This window comes from Ceratotherium simum, chromosome 10 (genome assembly GCF_057802395.1).
Source record: "Ceratotherium simum simum isolate JZ-2026a chromosome 10, ASM5780239v1, whole genome shotgun sequence".
In the NCBI taxonomy this organism is placed as follows: Eukaryota; Metazoa; Chordata; class Mammalia; order Perissodactyla; family Rhinocerotidae; genus Ceratotherium; species Ceratotherium simum.
The window spans coordinates 32,128,665-32,149,841 of NC_141909.1; positions in this window are offsets into that span (position 1 = coordinate 32,128,665).

A 21,177-nucleotide genomic window follows, 5' to 3' on the forward strand; every position below is an offset into this window, starting at 1 on the left:
GCAGTTTGTTTTATGTTAATTATATCTCAATAAAAATATTTTTTAGGGGCCAGCCCAGTGGCGTAATGGTTAAGTTCGTGTGCTCCGCTTCAGTGGCCCGGGGTTGGCAGATTCAGATCCCGGGTGTGGACCCATGCACCACTTACCAAGTGATGCTGTGGCAGGCGTCCCACATATAGAGTAGAGGAAGATGGGCACAGATGTTAGCCCAGGGCCAATCTTCCTCGGCAAAAATAGGAGGATTGGCAATGGATGTTAGCTCAGGCTAATCTTCCTCACCCCCCCCAAAAAAAATATTTTTTAAAAAAAGGATGAGATAGATTTATGTGAACGAGTTCACACTCACAAGGAAGGGTGTTCATAATGTATTCAATGGAAACAAAATAATATGAAAGTACAGGCATGATATCTTTTGTGACATACATATATGCAGAAAATTTTAACTTTGGCTATGGGAATACAAAGAGCTTTCATTTCCAAATTTAAATACTGCCATAGTCTACAATGAGCATATGTCATGGCCAGGCTTCAAGATGGCCCCCAGTGATCCTACTTCCTTGTATTCACTCCCTTGTGTTATTGTCTTCCATATTGTGTCAGGGTTAGTCTGTGTAACCCATAGAATATGTCAGAAGTGATCATATGTCACTTATAAGACTATGTGTTAAAAGGCATCATAGCTTCCTTTTTGCTCTTCTTGGATTGTTTGCTCTGGAGGATACAACAGCAGCTTTAGGGTGAGGTCCACATGGAGAGGAACTGAAGCCACCTGCCAATAGCCGTGTAAATGAGCCATCTTGGAGAGCATCCTCCAGGCACAGCCTCACCTTCAGTTGACTACAGCCCTGTCTGCCATCCTGATTTTAACCTCATGAGAAACCCTGAGAGAGAACCATTCAGCTAAGCCATCCCCAGATTCGTGATTCCCAGAAACTGTGTGTAGAAATAAATATTTATTGTTTTAAGAAATTAAGATTTGGAGGAATTTATTATGTAGCAAAAGATAACTAATACAGCATATATTTCTTTTTTTTTGGATAGCAATGTATATATAAAAGTGTATTCAGACATAATTGACACATAAGAAAATGCACATATGTAAAGTATACAATTTGATAAGTTTTGAGATATATATATATATGAGATAGATATCCATATCTGTAAACTATCACTAAATCAAGATAATAAACATACCCACCATCCCCCCAAAAAGTTGCTTATGCCTGTGGTAATCTCTTTCTTGACCCTCCCAGCTCACCTATCCCAAGAGAATTGCTGTCTGCTTTCTGTTGCTACAGTTTATTTTGCATTTTGCGGTGGAATCACACAGTATGTACTCTTCTTGTTTCGCTTCATTAACCCAGCATAATTATTTTGAGATTCATTCATGTTGTTGTATGTATCAACAGTTTGTTCCATTTTATTGCTTAGTAATCCATCTTATATACAGCATTGGATATACCACGATTTGTTTATCTATTCACCTGTTGATGGACATTTGGGTTGTTTACAGTTTTGGGCTATTACAAATAAAGCTTATGTAAATATTTATGTACAAATATTTAATGGATGTATGCTTTCACTTCTCTTCAATAAATACCTACCAGGTGAAATGGCTGAGTTATAGGATAAGTTTATGTTTAACATTTTGAGAATCTGCCCAACTGTTTTCCAAAGTCTTTGTGTCATTTTCCATTCCTCGAGAGTTCTGGTTTTTTCCCCATCCTTGCCAACGCTTGCTATGGTAAGACTTTTTAATTTCAGTCATTCTAATAGATGTGTAGTTGAATACTATTATAATTTTAGTTTGCATTTTCCTAAGACTAACAATGTTGAATATCTTTTCATGTGCTTAATTGCTATTCATATATCTTTTTTAGTGAAGTTTCTGTTCAATATTTTGCCCAATTTTTTATTTTGTTGTTTTCTGTTAACATTTACAGAGTTCTTTATTCTTTTTATGTTCATTATCAGATATATGATTTGTAAACGTGACCTCCCAGTCTGTGACTTGGCTTTTCATTCTTTTCAACAAGCAGAAGTTTTAAATTATGATGAAGTCCAACTTATCAATTTGGTTTTTTTAATGGATTATACTTTTGCAATCACATCAAAGAAATCTTTGCCTAACCCAAGGTCACAAACATTTCTATTCTAATGCTGTCTTCTAGAAGTTTTATAATTTCAGCTTTAACATCTAAAATTCACTTTGAGCTAATTTTTGCATAGGGTGTAAAGTATTCAAAGTCATTTTTTTTGTGTATGTATACACCATTGTTACAGCATAATTTTCTAGAAAGATGATCCCTTTCCATAGAATGTCATTGTACCTTTGTCAAAAATCAATTGTAATATGTAAATTTAAGGGGAGAGGATTATTTGATCTTCTGGGGAAAACTTACAAGTGAAGACTGGTTCTTTTATTTGAAAATAAGTATATTTAATAGCAAAAGTTATGTAGGAAAATGCAGAAAACACACAGAAATATTAGAATTAACCACATTATCACTGGCCAGAGATAACTAATGGTTTTCTAAGGATACAATTCATCCTTTTATCTTTTTAATAAAAATTGTATCAGAATATATTCTTTTGAAATCTGATTTATGTATGCCTATATCATAAATGATTTTTGATATTAATATCTTCTATAATATAGTTTTTAATGAACTCATAATTGTGACCACGAAGTTCAGATAGAGACACAATGTATTCTTGTATATCAACCAAATTCAGAAAATTATTATTCTAGGCAATTAAAAACTGTATAATTGATGATTCAAGTGGAAGTTTTCTTTAGATTATTCAAAATAGAATAACATTAACTTGTGGCTTTTTTCTTTTAATTTATGTCAGCATTTCTAGATTTTCCATGCCAGCAATTTTCCTAAATTGTCCTCTACTCTTTCCTATATAGAGAAGAGAAAAATAATTTGGGAACAAAGTATTTTGATTGTAGTGGAGATTTTGATACTAACAAATATTTAGAATTCATATGAAGTCATTTTACAGGAGCCTGGAACTGAAAATTAGGGGGTATAAATGGAAATTTACTGCCTAAAGTTTTTGGATCTTGATTCTCATAGTTACTCAGAATGATGTTGCTGGAATCTATCCAGAATTATACAAACTTCCAGGCTCATTGAAATGGCGATGGATAATATATTTTGAAAACTGCATGAAGTCCATCTGCAAATAATCAGATTAAGCCTTTAAAGATAGAGAGCACTCTCTACAAGATTCAAATCATTTCCATGAATGATTCAATAAAACCGACAAGCGTTTCAGTTAGCCAAAACCACCTAGCCAGACTTTAAAACACGTTAGTCTTGTAGAGAAATGTGACTCAAGAGAAATGAGGCTGTATTAATTTGGTTTGTTGCTAGGGGAAGTGCTAGCCAAGTTTTCTAACTTATTCTCCCACTGCTGTAGTAGAAGAAAATGAAAGCAGAAAAGATATAAATCACCTCTGCTGGGTCTATTCTGAAAGGGATTTTTATACCATTTTGTAAGTCTAAGATGGTAATGCCAACAGGGGCTGCCTCTTGAGGAAGCATTAACTTAGGATTTTGTAAGTAGGGAATAAGGGCATCCAGATGGGTTTAGATCAAGTTGAAAATTATAGAGTGTGAACCAAACCTGAAATAAATATGCATGTGTATTATAGGTCTCCAATGAGAAATGACAATCTTAGGAGTCATGCTAATGCACATTTGGGAGACACATTGTCTGTTGATATTGAGTACCATTCCCACCCTTCTAAGATCCTACCCAAATCTCTTGGTTTGAAGTCTGAAAACTACATATCCCAGACTCCTTTGCTGCAGGATTGATGTCTCAACAAAAGAATCAGTCACGAGAGATTTGAATGACAGAATTGAAGTCATTTTTTTGGTTCTGGCAGCAACAGGTGAGATATTTGGCAGACTGTAGACATAAGATTTGCAGCATCCTCGGGGTGAGCCCCTGAGAGTCACCTATTCAGTGCTGTAGGCAAATGAGAGCTTCAGTGACACTTTCCTGAATCTCCACACTCTAATTTCCTAAAAGCTAGCAGGGGCACACCCTGACCTTTACCCCCAGACTTATGATCTGCGTTCTAAGTATCCAGTTCCCTCTCTTAAATCCCTTCCTATTAAAACAAGTAGAGTGGTTTTTGTTTTCCTACCACAATATGATTTAAATGCTAAGATTATGCAGTAGAATTCTTAACATCTGTGTATGGTGTACATACTTAGAGCTTCAAATACGAGTTAAATTTCTTTCATAACTTTGAATCCTGTATTGATGGTTGACGAGGAGCATGAACAGTGGCACAGTTCTAGTGGCTCCATAACAAAATGTCTTCCTAGGAGTATTGGAAATAAACATTCCGGGTGAACACAAAACATTATGATAAAAATGATCTGAAATAATTATCTAGATTATTTGATTATTTCAGATAATTATCTGGCATAATTATCTAGATTATCTGGATTTTCCAAGGGGAAAAGCAAGGAGAAAATCTTAATTTTGGTTTGTATTTCCCTTTTTCTGCTCCAGTCATGATCGTTTCAGAGAAATTTCCCATAGCAGCCATCCAGAGGCCAGAAAAAGGCCCAATGGAAAAGAAATCCTGTCACAAAGTGAGGAAATGAATGGCCACCTTCTTCCTCCAAATAAGCATTTACTGTAAAGAACAATAGAAAACACAGATAATTTTTTTAAAAACAACACCAATTTTTATCATTGCCCTGATTGACGCCTCATGGATACTTCATTAAGAAGACTCAATTTAAAAGAAATATTTAGGACTTCTAACACTGACAAGCAAACTTTGTTGCGTGGAATCAATTCTGGAAAAAACTACACATATATTAGGTGACACATTTCATTCAAAATTTTAATAGCTTTATTGAGCCTCCCGGGGGAAAAAGATACATACTTACAACTTAGATTATTTGCATTATTGAATGAAATATTGGCAATGAAAAAAGTTGGCACCCCTGTGTAGCTATTGAAATGTTAAGAACTGAAATTATTTGAGAAGCAGGAACACAAAGGCAGCTTTTTAGATTTTTTATCCAGAAATTAGGCTATGGCTGAATTGCAGAATTTCCTGGGACCCATATTAGCATCCATTTATCATTGCTCATGTCTGACATTTGAGATAAAAATTATAAAACTTTATTGGGGACATAAAGTCAATCAAACAAACAACCTGAATATGAATGAATGCAGAAGGTTGTCATGTTCCAGGGTGGAAAGACAGCATTTTAACACGCTAATTCACCTTCCAATTAATATCTACATTTCCTATAATGCTTATTTCGGTGGGACATTTGTTTTTCTTTGATCTTTCAAAAATTATTCTAATTCGTGTGGAAAAAATAAAGACAACATAGTGAAAACATTTTGAAAAAGATGTGCTCATCACAGATTAGATGCTATCAAAGACTGGAAAGACTGTTGTGGGGAGTGAGGAGGTGTGGCAAGTGTAGCCTAAATCAATTATGCTGCATTCATGAAAGGGAGTACTCTGTAGCCACAAAAACAAACAGGTGTATGTATTGCGCAGAAAGATGTTGGTGATATATTGTTAATGGAAAAAACAACTTGCAGATCAATGTGTTTCACATGATTATAATTGTATAAAAATGCATTTATATGCATACACACAAATGTCTGCATTAGTTTGGAAAAACTTGGCAACACACCAAATTGCTAGAATGATCATATCTAAGATATAATGGGAGCTAAGGTAGACTTTACTTCCTATTTTGCGTGTGTGTGAGCACACGCACAAGTAATATTTAAGTAATGATGACCTTTATGAGTAACTTTTCACTTTTTTGCATTTTCGGTATTATTCAAATTAAAATGCAAGGGAATCCATCATGTACTGCTTTCTGTCAATGTAAATAAACATACACACACATACATATGCACTTAGGCAAGAACGAAACTTTGATTTACAGGCATGACTGCTCTTTTTTGAGGATGGATCCTTTTTATCGAAATGGCCTTTGTTGTGCTGAGAAATTTGGATCTTGTGTAGGCAAATTAAGGAGCAGGAGTCAGAGAAACCTGAATTGCTTTGCATGATAGAGAAAGGTTTATGTGCGCGATGTGATTTGAGTTAGTTACTGTCAGCAGTGTGATTTCAATATCACCTTTGCCACCCCTACAAAATCCTAAATAAAGTCGACATGGCTTGCTAAAGCTTTGGTATGAGTGGATTCTCTTGGCACAACTCAGAGTCAATTAGAGTGCAGTTCAAGGGCAGATGCGATGACAACGGTACTTGGAGAAGGGGATATGGAAAGTAAAACTCTAGGAATTTTCAGAAATCTATAAGATATTTCATGTTTTCCCCAGTGTGGACGTAAACAGGGCTTCAAGGAGAACACTCAAACAACCTTACTTATGTTACCCGGAGTCTGTGCAACAAGAAAGCAGGTCTTATGCCTGACGAAGCTGGACAATTAAGAGATTGTAGCTGTTTAGTTATTCTGAAGGGTAAGCAAGAGTGATTAAAAAAAAGACGTCAAGAGGGCTGTCCAGAGGGATGAGAGGATCCCAATTTAGATAACATTCTGTGAAGAGAAGACCAAGGAAACTCAGGGCTGGGATGGCAGAGATTTGTAAGTAGCCATCCAGGGAAGACTTTCTCTGCAGTGAAGTATCTGCCGTGAGAGATCTTCAGCAATGAAGGAGTAGTGTCTGAAGAAACCACAACCTTTCCCTAAGAAAGAGAGTTGGTCTTAAACATCCACCAAGCCCAGAAAGTACCAAAGGCAGGTCAACACTAGAGTTAAGTAAGAGGTTTCTTGTGCTGCAACTCTCTTCTTCTCCTCCATTTAAACCTTTGACGTGCCAGAGGCAGCCTAGCACATGGAGTAGTGGGAGGGGTGCTAGATGGGCCTTAAAGAAGGATGTGAATCTCCACTTCCTCATTTCTGTGATAGGCCTAATAAATTTAAGAACATGCTCCCCTCCCTCAACATAAACACACTTGAGAAAGAAAATGCAGAACATACTAATATTCAAGATCCAGTGGTTTAAAACATACACTGATTAGTTAAAAATCTGTCTAATTTTTCTAGTTTAATGAATTTTATCTCTATAATAAATAAGATTTATTTGCCTATTCAACAATATTTACTGAGTGCCAACTTTGTGCCAGTCAGTCTTCTGGGCACTGAGTAAATAAGGAACAATATGACAAAGTCTAGCCCTCAGGGAATTTATATTGTCATTGGGGTGATCCAGGGAAAAATATAATATAATGCCACATGGCAACAAGTGCTATTATGAAAAATAATTCGGCTAAGGTGATAGAGTGACAGGACTGCTAATTTATAGAGAGACATCAGGTTACTCTGCGAGTGTTAAATTTAGGTAAATTGAAAGAAATGAAGAAATGAGTCGTGTGATTATCTTGAGGAAGAGCTGTCTGGCCAGGGAGAGCATGTGGGAACAATCTTGGTAGGGTTGAAAAGTGCAAGGAGGAACTGGTGGTTAGATTGTAGTGAAGCCGGTGCAGGATGAACCCCTTATTTCAGATGAAATAACCCTCAGGGAGAGGAACCTTTGCGAGATTAGCCTTGCTGTGGGCAGGAGCTGGAAGGAGAACACTCTGGACCCTGGTCAGAAAGACGGTCTGTTCTAAGCCACATCTTGCGTATTCAGATCAAGCTCTGAGATGCACCTCCACCCGGATGGTTTATCCATAACCATTAACATGTGACTGAAATGGAGGGCCTGCAACAGTCAAGCCTTTTCCATGGTAGAGTCATTAAACCAATACTCCGTCTACCTGGGGAAAAATATCTGGGCATACAGAATCTTCTCCTTTGTGACCAGGGTATAGATGGGAAAGGGGGCTGTTGAATACTCTCTCTCTCATTTTTAATCCGCTATAGGTAATAAATAGGTCTTTTCCTTTTCTTCTCACTGTGGTCAAAGGGTGCTTGATTCTATTAAACAAAATAGGTTAGCTGATGAAAATTGAAATAAATCATCTAGAAATTAAGTTAGTCCTGAACCTTACCCCAGCAAAGACGTTGCTCATAGGGCCCTTTCATACATGAGGAACATAAAGCACTTGTTATAGCACTTGGCACAGAGCATGTTCAGTAAACGAAGATTATTACTATGTGGTAATAATAATAGTCTGAGATTATTCCAGTTAATGGAATTAATATAAATGAATGAAGTTTCTACTGGTCATAAGAACATGGCTGGGTATGTTGCATCCCATACTCATATCTACACCAACCTGGGCAAGGGGGATGTACCCATCTGGATTGTGTTAGCACAACAGGACCCTCTACCCCTTCCTTCCTAACCCTGGGGATAAGCAGTCCCTGAAGCACATGACTAAATGCAGGTGAACTTCTGAACTCAGAGTTCTGTTAGAAGGAGGAAGGGAGGAATGGCTACTAGACAGAAACCAACAGTGTCTGCTACGATCCTTAGCTTTCCCATCTTTTTTTCTGCCACTTCCTAGTGAATCCCATAACCATATGGTTCTGAATTTAGTGTATGTGTGATGAAGTGAGCATTAAATTTCCATATGGAAATATTTTCTCTTCTGAATACTCCATGCTCTTTTATGCTTTCAGACTTTCGTACATGCTCTTTCTTCTGTTTGTCATTCCTTTACCTTTCTCATCTTATTCAGTCTTTAGGATTTAGCCGAAGTCTCCTTTCATTCGTTTATTGATTCACTCTACATCTGACAAACATTTATTGTCTATTATAAATCAAGCTTATAGAAATTATGACAGAAATTATAGACACAACCTATGATGGAGGAGATAGAGACATAAATCAACAATTAAAACAGAGCATAGTAAGTGCTAATATGAAGGTATGCATCTGAGCTTCGAGTCACTAACCCCGTCTAAGATAGGAGGGTAGTCTTGTTGGAGGAGGTAATGATTAAATGGTATCTGGAAAAAGTCACGAAGGCAGGAGGGAAGAGTAGCCCTTCCAGCATGTGCAGGGTCCTGAGAGAACGTGGTTCCTTCAGGAACATCAAATGGTAAAGGCTGAGCACCATCCAATGGTTGGAGAGGAACTTCCTAACCACCTCACGAGGATTTTGTATCAGTCTAAGTAGGTTTGCTATATAAGAGAGATTTATAAGCTATCCTGTACAAGTCAGCATGTCATTATATCTTAGTGGACAAAGCAAGGGATTGGAGTTGGATCTGCATTTGAATCTTGGTGCTTCCACACACTAACTGTGTGACTTTGGACAACATAGTTCCCTCTTTTGAGTATCCTTCTTGTCTGTAAAATGGGAATAATCATGTTCTAATATTTTAAGGACCAAAGTAAGTTGGTACTTGCAAAACACCTGCAAGTGCCTGTGTCATAATGAGTTTTTAACAAATATTACTCGTCTTCCTTCTGCCCTAGTGTTAATTAACTTTGTTATTATGACCACTTCCTTCTTGAAATTCTCTCCTCATCCATGATACACTGTCCCCCAGTTCTCAGCCTCAACTTTCTAACTGTTCCTGTTGGTCTCCACCGTGATTTTTCTTCCTCTGATGGATCTTATTTTCCTTAAATATTGGTGATCTCCAAGAATTTGTCTTACCCTCTTTTCTACTCAATCACCATGTAAAAGCACCAAATTTAAGGCAAAATCTATTCCTTGATGTCTTCTAATTTCAGTGCTTTCTCCTAAGTCCCAGACCTGTATTTCAACAGCTCTATGGATAACTTTATTGTATTAGATGTCTATTTCTGTGTAACAAATTACCCTAAACTTAATGGCTCAAAACAACATTTATTATTCCACAGTTTTTGTGGGTAAGGAATCTGGGCCTGGCTTAGCTGGGCCATTGGCTCATGGTCTTCCACAAGGAGACAATGAAAGTGTTAAACGGGGCTGCAGTCTCAAGTCTCCAAATACTCTCATGTGGTTGGACCTTGTTTCTCGTGGATGATTGGACTGAGAGCCTCAGTTCTTTATTGGCTGTTGGCTAGAGGCTTCCATCAGCTCCTTGCCACATGCGTCTCTCTGTAGGACAGCCGACAACATGGTAGCTGGCTTCGCCCAGAAAGAGTAAGAGAGCGAGAGAGAATAAGCAAGATGGAACTCACAGTCTTTCATGGTTTACTATCAGAAGTGATATCATCTTACACTTGCTATATTTGTAAGAAGTGAATTGTTAGGTCTACCCACACTTAAGGGGAGGGATTATACAAGGGGGTAAATACCAAGAGTCCTTTTAGAAACTGCCTACCACACTTAAATTCCCATGAAGTAGATAATCCATTTTACCAATGAGAAAATAGAGACTCTGAGAGTTTAAATATATTGCCCAACACTTGCTAATAATTTATAGATCTGACATTTGAACTTTAAAGCCTGCTTTTTTATTTTGTATTTCTTTTTTTATTTTTATTTTTCTATTTGACAAATGAAAATTGTATATATTTAAGGTGTAGAATGTGATATTTTGATATCTGTATACATTGTAAAATGATACCACAATCAAACTAATTAACATAACCGTCACCTCCTATAGTTACTCTTTTATTTTGTGATAAGAACACTTGAGATCTTAGTAAATTTCATGAATATAATACATTGGTATTAATTAGAGTCACCATGCCGTACGTTAAGTCTCCAGAACCTATTCACTTTATAATTGAAAGTTTGTAGCCTTTGATCACTGTTTCCCCATTTCCCCCCCTCGCCAGCTTCTGGTAACCATCAGTATACTCTCAGTTACTACGAGTTCAACTTATCTTTTGACTTTTTGATAATAGCCATCCCAACAGGTGTGAGGTTATATTTCATTGTGGTTTTGATTTGCATTTTCGTGATGGTTAGTGATGTGAAGCATCTTTTCACATACCTGTTGGCCATTTGTATGTCTTCATTGGAAAAATGTCTATTCAGGTCCTTTCCCAATTTTTTAATTGAATTATTATTTTTTTCTGTTGAGTTGTATGATTTCCTTATGTATTTTGGATATTAACTCATCTGATATATGGTTTGCAAATATTTTCTCCCATTCCAAATGTTGCCTTTCATTTTGTTGATGGTTTCCTTTCCTCTGCAGAAACTTTTTAGTTTAATGTAGTCCCACTTGTTCATTTTTTGCTTTTGCTGTCAATTCCAAAAAATTGTTGCCAAGACCAACGTCAAGGAGCTTTTCCCCTGTTTTCTTCTAGGAGTTTTACAGTTTCACGTCTTAAATGATTGATGTAAGATTAGCTTAAAGTTTAAATTTACATAAGCCATTTAAAAGAGATTTTAAAAATTTATATGATTGCCATGTATAGAACTCCGATTACATACCCACACCTTGCACATTAAATAGAAACAATTCATTATTAATTGCTGAAATTCTAATGATTTCAATGGTGAATATAGACTAATAAGGGAAATCACAGTAGTTTGTATAAATTATTTGATCACTCATCCTGGAAAAAGAGTCAAGAACAGTATTTTTAAACTCAAGTCAGAAGCAGAAAAACAAATAGATACAAGTATCATTGTTCATAATTTAGAGTAAAGAAAAGTGTAAGGTATTAAATGAAAATTAAATGGCTAAATCTCTTCACAGGAAAGGAATGACATAACAACATTGTTTCTATAAATATAGCCTTCCATAAACTGACAAATGGGAAGGTAGAATGCTACAACATGATAAAATCATTACACACAATCAAATACTAAAGAACATAACTTATTATTAGTATTTTCAGCTCTCTGAGGGGGTGGTTAGATGTTAAGAATTACTTTTGAAAAAATTCATCCAGAATGACATGTTTTATATTTTAATATTTCTCTGGATACTCGCTGTATTTTGCTAGAACTTGGCCATGCTTGTTCACTGATAATACATAGTGTTGAGCCAATTTGCTAAAATCTCATGGAATTGAACATCTAATCCATCAATGGCAATTTAAAATTTAGTCTGCATCAAAGTCCACCCTTCACATGTCTGCAGGTTTAGGTTTTATTCTTTGTGACAAGAGCTGACTGTGTTGTAAGTGAATGTCTCACTCCTCAAAGTCGTGACATTGTATTCTAGTTATTTATAGACTCCTATCTGAACCAGTGGCTTTATGAGGTAACATTCCGAGAATTATAATGAAAGCCACTGTTTCAGCTGCCTCTGGGCTGACTTCAGGTGGCCGTTGTCTTATCAGGAGACTAAACTTTGTGGAAAGATATGTCCGAATATTCATGTATCAGAACTTTCACAGGGTTTGAAAGCGTCAGTAAAATACTTTGACTGGATCATCATCAGCAAAGAACTCTTTCCAGGAGAATAATGCAGTAGGATAGTGGAAAACCCATTAGAATATGTTGTCATGTGTATGTCAGCTGCTCACCATCTTTATGCATCTCCTTGGATAAGCCATCAACCTCCTGAGTGTATTTTTTCATTTGTAATATAAGAAAGTGAATTATATCGTTAGTAATATCCGTTGGGTCTAAATTTTCTATCATTCAATGAAGCAAAGCAAAAATGAACAAAACATCATTTTGTTCCAGCTAATTTAGGCTTTAGCCATCCACATATACTTATCCGTATTTGATGTCACATAGATTACATAAAAAATGGGAGGAAAACTTTTAGACCATTTCAAATTAAAGAAGGTTTATAAAGAAGCCTGACGGTAATTCAGATATAAAGGCCCTTCTATATGAATAATAAAAATAAAAATATAAACATAATACATTGAGGATTTAACTTTAATGATATTTCTGCTTAGGAAAGGGCTTATTCATTCCACATAAATTAAGTCAGACCTAAAGATCCAAATTACTTCTCCAAACTAGGACAGGGTGTATCTGGCTTTTCATTGAGGAATCATATCTAAATGCAAATGGAAAGTCTTTTCCGTATGATCCACAGCAAAGTCAGGGAGAGGCTAGAAGGTATATTCAGATTTCTCGAACTTTAATTCAGTTCCTTTCACAGGGTGTTTTCTTAATAAAAATATTCTTCAAGTCATTTCACAGTTTGAAAAAGAAAAAAGAAAAAATATATTTCAAAAGTACCTAATGGCTAATTGTTTGGAACTATCAAATTGCTATGTGATAGTCCTGATAAATGAAATAAAAATAGATCTTGGCTTCTCAGTTTCTGTAATGCAAAAACATCCATAATATAATTCATCACTGCCTTTAATATACATATCAGGTTCTTAAAATTTCAATTTAGTTGCTCCCTTTGCACAAAAGCCTAATTTTACTTCCTCAGTGAAACGTTTTAAACAATTTGAGTATTTTCTGCTGAGATGTTGTGAATCAGGAGTCTTTACGTTGTAAACATCAAAACATGTTGGAAATGAAAAAAATAGTCCTGTAACTTAAACTCAAAGTATCATTTTTTAGTGCTAATACAGCTCAAGTTCACACTATTAACTAAGGTTTTAATAGACAATAGCCCAAGGACATTGCCATATAGGACTTGTTTTCCTCTGATGTCAACACACACTCTGTCAAAAATGCTTCCAAGAAAAATGTTTTCCATATGTGTTAGTTCATTAGCAAACATTTATAACAATTTTAATCCTCTCTTATGGATACCAAGTAATAATCAAAATGCAATGAGTAACCAACCATTACACAGCTGTTTTTCATCTCAGAGAGTCAGTCAAGCAACCATTTCATTTACAATATGACATAAACGGTCAAAAGTTAGCTTGTTGACGATCCTATCATAATACACTGTGGGCTTAGATTTGGCTTGTCATTTCCAAGACTCTCTCCTGGGAAGTTGCATGTGAAATACTTTCTGCTTACAGTGAGAAAGAAAATTCTGTTTTTGTGTTTAACTTATGAAAAGGAAGTAATTTTTTTGTGTTCTGAAAGGGAAATTATAATAATAACTGTTTAGGTTATCATTTTAAATATCCATATATATGCATACACACCATATATAGTCCTTTGTGTGTGTGTGTGTATGTAGCCATTTATATTATATTGCATATATAATTATATACATATAAATAATTAATTATATATAAATATATAATTATTTTTCTATAAACATTATTTTCTTCTTTGCTCACACATTCTATTTACTTCTATTTATCTCTCCTATTGAAAATTCCGTCTTAGCAGAAAGATGTCATTTGAGGTAATAGATGTGAAGAGGTTTGGTAAAATGCTTAATACAAGTCTTCTTGCCTTCACAGCAAAATTTCCAAAAGCTCTATACTTCCTTCAGTCTTTTTTTTTCTTTTTTTAGTGAAATTATGAAATCATGAGTTGCTTTTGGTGGCAAATACTTGCATTATACCATGCATACTCTCACATAGCAATGTGATAGTCCCAAATTGCAAAATCTTGAAACCTACTGCAACAACCTTCCAAATTATTTCCTTGATTTTAGGCATCATGATATGTAGAAGTGAGAAAGTAGGCAGGCTGACATTGAAAATAAGGGAAATATAATAAGAACAGGAGAACAAAGAGATGATAATAATTCAGAAACAAAAGCAAAACAAAATAATGTATTTTTTTTTGCTGAGAAAGATTCACCCTGAGCTAACATTAGCTGCCAATCTTCCTCCTTTTTTTTTTGTTTGTGACCCACCACCACAGTATGACCATTGACAGACAAGTGGCATAGGTCTGTGCCCAGGAACCAAACCTGGGCTGCTGAAGTGGAGTGCACTGAACTTAACCACTAGGCCACTGGGGCTGGCCCGATAATGGATTTTTTTTTTTTTTTGGTGAGGAAGATTGGCCCTGAGCTAACATCTGTGCCCATCCTCCTCTCTTTTGTATATGGGATGCCACCAAAGCATGGCTTGATGAGTGGTGTGTAGGTCCATGCCTGGGATCTGCACCTGCGAACCCTGGGCCACCAAAGTGGAGCATGTGAACTTCACCACTACACCACCAGGCTGGCCCCCCGATAATAGATTTTTAAGAGACATTCACAATGACCCTACATCATCATGGTTCCCTCAGCTGACAATGGCAGTCAGAATATCTGCCTTCTGAATTTTTCTCATTCTTTAAAGTCTAGTTCAAGAATCCCTTCCTTCCTGAAGCCTGAGCTTACCCAAAAGTATGATTTTCTCTTTATTTAATCCTGATGCCAGGTCATTCATTGACAAGAATAATATTCAAGTCTGAGATTATTTTATTTCAGAGAAATCATAAAATACATATCCGGTTGTAATAATTTCCTCCTTACCAATGTTGACAGTTTTTGAAAATTCAGTTAAGGTCCATTTCTTATAAAAGCTGGGAAAAGTATCAAGAAAATTTTCTCTGCACCTCTATAGAAATATGTTAACTATTGTAATTTGGCTTGGTTTTGAACATGCCCTGAAGATATTTGGTAAAATGGGCCATAATTTTTAAGGAAGATAATCCACATTAAAGTCAGAACAAGAGGAGTCACGTTAAGTTATAACACATAATGCTTTGCTAAATGTAAGTAGGGAAATATCCTAAATGTGAATCTCTGGAGCAGCAAAAAAAGGAGATTGTATGATTATCACCTCTGAAGATGTTTAAGAATATTGGTAACATAATTTAAGAATATAATTGCTATTTGCATAGGAGCACTGAGTTTAGTGAGGATGTTTAAAATAGGGGAAAAGATCAGATAACTTTTTGAAATTCCTTTTGGTGTTAGTTGGTACTTACTGATTAAATTTTGATTAAATGAGTTGGAAAAAATATTTGTTTTCCTTTTTACAATACAAAGGTTACTTATTTTTTAAGTTTCTCTGAAATCACAAACAATTAAACATAGAACAAGCCTTATTTGTCTCTTGTCCTGAAAACCATCCTGGCATTTCTTGACGTTACTCCTGCCATTGGATCTATAATTAGGATTTCTACTCTGGGTGGTTTTCCAAGTGCAACTCCAAAATAAGGCTAGTGTATGGGCATTCTGAACAAATGCTAGACAGTAAATTCAACTGGAAGGTAAGGAGGTTGCCTAGGCTAATTGGATTATACACACAATTGCTAACAGGTTTTCTCTTTTTCCTGGTTCCAAACTTATTTATGAGAATATTGATCATTTTACAATGATGTTGAGTCAGAGAATTAAAATTGACCTGGGAAGATATTCATGGCTTACTTTTTAGGTTGCCAATATTGCAATAACACGAGTTTCTGAATGATATTTTGGAATAAACATTTTAAAATCTTCAGGCAGGCTAGCAGGCAGGTCAAAAAAAGAAATGAAGGAAAAAAGAAAGGAAAGGAGAGAAGGAAGAAGAAAGGAGGGACGGAAGGAAGGAAGAAAAGAAGGAAGGAAGGAAGGGAAATCTCCTATCACAACACCTAATCCTAGTAAGTCATTTGGTTCTTGATAGAACTAAAACTAGATTTTAGAGTTTTTCAATCAGAATCTAAGGGTGATAAGGAAAAGGAGAGAATAGACCACTAAAGTAAACGATTTGAAGAAGCTACTTTTTTCTGGCTTGTCATGATAAACAAATATTATGTGATAGCTCTTTGCCAATGTATTTTGTTAAACAAAGAAGACCAAACAAAAATCCTCTGCAAATGAAAGATTGTGGGGAGAAACACAGTGGAAAATAACATCCTTTATTGGGACTGTTATATTATTGCATGTATTACCAGATTTCTACAGATGGAATAAAGCTGGCTTTATATTAGAACCGTACTCCCTTCAACTTTTTGATGGTTTCTAGAAGCATGTTTCATCAAATGTACTCTCAAACATTCAGATAAGTTGGGCTTTTATGTCTGTCCTTAAAATTTAAGACAAGATTGCCATTTAGGTGTTGTTATACAAGACCTACCCATTGCTTTATAAGACAAAGTGTAAACGGGAAAATTCCATCGCCTAGTTTCCTGTATATTTAACTGTATTTATTTATTTTTTTATATTTTATTTTATTTTTTTTTATAATTTTATTTATTTATTTATTTTTCCCCCAAAGCCCCAATAGATAGTTGTATGTCATAGCTGCACATCTTTCTAGTTGCTGTATGTGGGACGCGGCCTCAGCATGGCCGGAGAAGCGGTGCGTCGGTGCGCGCCCAGGATCTGAACCCGGGCCGCCAGCAGCGGAGCGCGCGCACTTAACCGCTAAGCCATGGGGCCGGCCCTATATTTTATTTTTTATAGAAAATATAATATACATTTATATACATAAATTATATGAAGTATAGTTTATTTTAAAATATTTTATAATTAGATCATATCACATTTGCTAAAAAGAATTAGAAAACCTTCGGCTTTCATTCTTTTTCATACTAATCTCATCTTCCTTTACCAAGTCTCTGTCTATCTGGACCATTTTAGTCTTCTCTCCTTCTTTACAGCAAAGGGAAGTCTCTACTCCTGTCAAATGTCAATACCTCTTATTTTCTGACTTTTATTCTTTGGTCTTCCCCTCTCTATCTGCATATTCAGTCTATTTCATCTGCAGGATCTTCCCCAACAGCTTACACAAACCAGCTCTGATAATTCATATCTTTTAAAAAAGACAAAACCAAAACTTTCCTTGATTTCACATCCCTTTTTAACCTTACTCTGTTTTTCTGTGTCTCTGTGTAACCCAGAGTCTCATAAACATCATCTGCTGTACTGTTTCTACCTTCCTACCTACCTTTGCCTTTTTAACTTACAACATTTGGGGTTCTCCCCTTATTTTTCCAAAGAAAGAGCTATTGCTAAAGCCACGGAAGCCCCTACATAGCCAAAATGCAATAGACCTCTTAGCCATTAGCATGTTAAATCTCTCATTTCTTGTCTTCCAGACACCACACTTTTAGAAGACTATTGCCTTCTGACCTCTGAATTACTCCTCCCCAGTTCCGTTAACTGTTGCCTCCTGCTCTAAGCCATTGCTAAATGTTAGAGCTCTTGGATTGTCCTCAGTTTTCATTCTAGACGTTCTCACAACATGGTCTTATCTATTTCCTTGGTGTTAGTAACATTTGTATGGTGGTGACTCTCGGACTTGTGCTCCCAATTCAGGCCACTCCTGTGATCTCTAGACATTTATAGTCAACTTCTCATTGACATCTCGTGGATATCAAGCAGGCAACTTAAACTTCTAATGTATCTAAAACAAAACTCTTAATCTTTGAGTCAAATTTAACCTTACTCTGGTCCTCCTAGTAAAGGTAATTGGCATCAAACTACCCAGTTAGTTACTTGAGCCAGAGAAGTGGAAGATCTTTGAGATCTCCCTTTGTCTCTCTTCACTTGCCACATCAAATCAAAAAATGATTCCTCTTTTTTCCACTGGCTCTGCTGCTTCCTCAAAAATATATCTGGAATCTATGTACTTTGCCCTCATCAACTGCCACCACTCTCTCATCTTATCTGCATCCTCTTTTGTCTGTTACCATCCATTCCTCTTACAACAAGTACGTTAACCAAGTATGTTAGCCCCACACTTATTTTATATACTTTTAAAATTATTACCCATTGTATTTAGAATAAAACCCCAAATCGTAAACATGCCCTAACAATGTCCTCTATTGTCATACCCCTGTCTTCCTCTTATACTTAATACTTAGCACAGCACTGGGCATACAGTAATTATTAAATATTGTTGAATGAATAATCTGAACTATTTTCAGTTACCTTGGTAACCCAATTTTTCTCAGCCTCAGAAATAGGATGATGTTAGCATTAATACACTGACAATTATTATGGGGGCTGGAGTAAAAGAGAAGTGGAAAGACCATATCTGAGAAAGTTACCATTTTGTCATCTCCGTTACTTATCTTCCCCCCTCCAATAGTAGGACTGACACTTTCATTAGTATCCAGTTACAAATCTTTATGTCAATCAATTCTCGGTGGCTCTCCTCATCAGAAAATTGTGCAAATTCAGATATTTCTAGATTCCAGTGCAGGTTATACCTGGACCCTGATACACCTACAGAAGTGTGAGTGGGAATATTCAGTGAATATGCAGTTATTTGAATCAATCTAACTTCCCTTGTTTGCTAATATTTTAGAAACATTAGGACAACTACTCTTAAAAATAACGCTGATAGAGTTCATCTCAATTTAGGAAAGGCGCACATACTACATTTGCTGATAGAGTTCATTTCCTTTTAGGAAAGGCACACACACTTTTTAAACACTTACTTGTAAAACCAGGTTGGAAAATAGAGACAAATTAAATAATCTAAAGAAAGGTTCACTTAGAAAGAAAGGTCAATAGACAATTGAAAAGGAAAACATATCTAATCCAGAGCAGGACCAGAGTGACACTAAAGAGTTTAGAGAAGGGAAAGGCAAAATGCTCTAACATATTTTAAAGCTTATAAAATACTTACAGAGGAATGAATATATATAATGATAAGCTATCGACTCACAATAGTTTATTATAGTGAAAAATAAATTGCTTTTCTCAATTCTGTAAATCTTTTTTGCAAATTCTTTAAATCCTGTGCAAATAAAGCATATTTAAAATATAATTTTTTTGTTGTTATGACCCTTCTAGAATCTATTTGGAAGTATATATACATAATGGAGTTTAAATATGTTTATTATGGGCTGAATTGTGTCCTACCAAAAATCATATGTTCAAGTTCTAATTCCCAGTACCTCAGAATGTGAATTTATTTGAAAACAGGGTAACTGCAGAGGTAATGAGTTAAGATGAGATCATATGGAGTAGGGTGAGCGCCTAAGCTAATATGACTGATGTCCTTATGGAAGGGGGAATTTGGACACAGACACACACATAGGGAGGATGCCATACGAAGATGAAGGCGGAGGTCATCCAAGGAATGCCAAAGCTTGACCACAAACCACCAGAAACTAGGAGAGAGGCATGGAAAATATTTTTCCTCACATCCCTCAGAGAGAGTCAAGCTTGCTGGTGCCTTGATTTTAGACTTCTAGCCTCTAGAACTGTGAAACAATAAAATCTGTTATTTAAGCCACATAGTTTGTGGTATTTTGTTAAGGCAGCTCTAGAAAACTTATACAGCATTCAATCCTTTGGACTCAGTTATTCTATTTCTGTGAATACATTCTAGATAAATAATCCCATGCCAATAAAGGTATAGTAAAAAAAAGTCCATGGAAACATTATTCAAAATAGCAAAATATTTTAAAACTATGCTGCATCCACACAGTAAAATATTATAAATCCCTTTAAAGTATGTTTTTGAGCAATTTTTAATGACACAGGCAAAAGCTTATTCTATAATGTTAAGTTTAAAAAAACCACTGAGTCATTCACTTTTGATCAAGATGGAATAACATGGTCTTGATTTACCTTCCTGACTGAAACAACTAAAACACCCAACAAAGTACATGAAACAATGACAAGATATAGGATAGCAGGCAATGAAAAATAATGATCCTTGAGAGATAGAAAACAAATGAAGTGAGCTCTATGATTTTCCCAACATACTGCCCAGAGAAAGTTTCTGGGCTGTGGCTTAGAGAGGGGACACTCCGGCTGAATTTGGAGGTTTCTCTGAGTTGATGAAACCAAGCTGGGAGTTTCAGGAATCCAAGGCTGATAGAGTTCACAGAACATAGTACCATAAAGGAGAAAACAGCACAGGGTCAACTCTGAGACTTACAGATGGTCATTTTCAGTATTCAGTTGAGTCCTGATTAGCTCATGCATGTGAGGAAACTTCTAGTAGCTGGAGAAAAGAACTACCTGATAGAGTTAGAAAAAATAGTGCTCAGACTGGACAGGACTGGGGTTAATATCTGTTCTCAGCAAGACTTGAACAATTTAGAATTCATGGATCATCAGTTAGAGTACTCAGGGTGTCTTGCATTAGTAGAGGGAAAAAATAAACCTTGGACTAAATTCAATACTGGCCTACATAACAAAGCTTAAAAGAAAGACCTGAAAAGATGAAACTGTGTCCAAGTAACTTGATGATGTCCCTGAACAAAGCTCACAAATACTGGTAGGAATACAAAAAAACTCAACACTCAACAAGAATAAATCACAATGTCTTGTATCTAATCAGAAATTACTGGGCATTCAAATAAACAAAAAGTGAAACTCATATTGAGAAAAGAAATTAATGAATTGAAACTGACCCAGAAATGGCACACATGATAGAATTAGTAAAGACATTAAAACAGTTATTGTGACTATATTCCGTATGTTCAAGAAGCTAGAACAAAGATTGAATTGTTACATAGAAACATGAAAGATATATGTTTTTAGAAATGACCCAAATTGAACTTCTACAGATGAAAACTAC